The 1335-nt window shown below is 37.8% G+C and overlaps 1 non-coding gene across 1 annotated transcript; it reads right to left on the reverse strand.

Moving 5' to 3' along the window:
• Positions 1–413: 413 nt before the first annotated feature.
• On the reverse strand, positions 414–520 carry LOC139865284 (small nucleolar RNA R71). Its single transcript, XR_011764808.1, has one exon. It is a non-coding gene; the product is annotated as a small nucleolar RNA R71 (small nucleolar RNA).
• Positions 521–1335: the final 815 nt, after the last annotated feature.

Here is a 1335-nt window from a genome sequence, read left to right on the forward strand (position 1 = left end):
TCAACCGTGGTCCTCCGGTTAATCAAGAATTATTGAATGATCTAAACGATACACCAATGTGGAATGCTAGATTGGTTGCACCAACATTGTTAGCACCGGCTATTACAAAACCACCAATTGAAGCGGATAATTGGAAGATTGAGGGTAACTTTTTCACGTTGATCAAGGATACATACTTTCATGGGTTGATAGATGAGAATCCGTTCGAGCATATTCAACACTTCAATGATCTTTGTGATATTTACAAAACCAAAAATGTCACCGATGACGCTTTCAAATTAAGGGCATTCCCCTTCACACTTCAAGGAGATGCAAAAGCTTGGATGAGAAGTTTGCCATCCGATTCAATAAGATCTTTTCAAGAGTTAACAAATGAGTTTATCAATCACTTCTTCCCACCATTAAAAGTAGAGCGACTTAGAATGGAAATTAATAGGTTCACCCAACGGGATGATGAGAGTTTGTATGATGCGTGGATATGATTCAAGAAGCTACTAAGAGCTTGCCCACCACATGGTTTGACGAAGAAGGAGTACATCAACACATTTTACCAGGGTTGGAATGCTTTGACTAAGCAATATCTTGATTCTTCATCCGGTGGGGTATTTATGTATAAATCACCCATTGCGGCCGAAATCTTATTAGAAGACATCTCGGTTAATACATATGAATGGGCACCTTCACCACGAGATTTAACAAGGAAAAGTGTAGCACAAATCGAGAGTGATAATGGGCAAGTGACGCTTGCAAGCTTGAACAATCAATTTCAAACATTTGGGAAAGAGTTGAAAAAGGTTCAACAAACGGTAGTTACAATGCAAGTAGGTTGTCAACGATGCGAGGGTCCACACCTCACAAAGAATTATCCTCAAATCACTTAATGCAACAGTATTGATCTAGATGATATTCCCATGAATTCGGATGCTCATGTGAACTATGTGAGTAATCAAAATTACCAAAGGGATGGAACATCGAACCAAGGCTACTACAATCCAAATAAAAAACAAGTGTCATTCAACAACCAAACTAATACACCACTCGGATTCACAAACCAAAACCGAAACCAAGTTTGTAACAACAATTACAACCAAAACCGAAACAACAACATTCAATACCAAAACCAACAACCTTACAACAACCAACCTTATTACAACCAAGCTAATTCGAATTATCAAACCAACCAAGGTTATAGTCAACCACAAAATAACCAAGGTTACAATCAACAACCTCAACAAAATATGCAACAATCTCAACCTTTGAAGAGTTTAGAGGAATTCATGCAAAACTACATCAAGAATGTAGAATCAACCGAAGCTTTTCTAACCAAAGAAATTG

Source organism: Rutidosis leptorrhynchoides, chromosome 8 (genome assembly GCF_046630445.1).
Source record: "Rutidosis leptorrhynchoides isolate AG116_Rl617_1_P2 chromosome 8, CSIRO_AGI_Rlap_v1, whole genome shotgun sequence".
NCBI classification, from domain to species: Eukaryota; Viridiplantae; Streptophyta; class Magnoliopsida; order Asterales; family Asteraceae; genus Rutidosis; species Rutidosis leptorrhynchoides.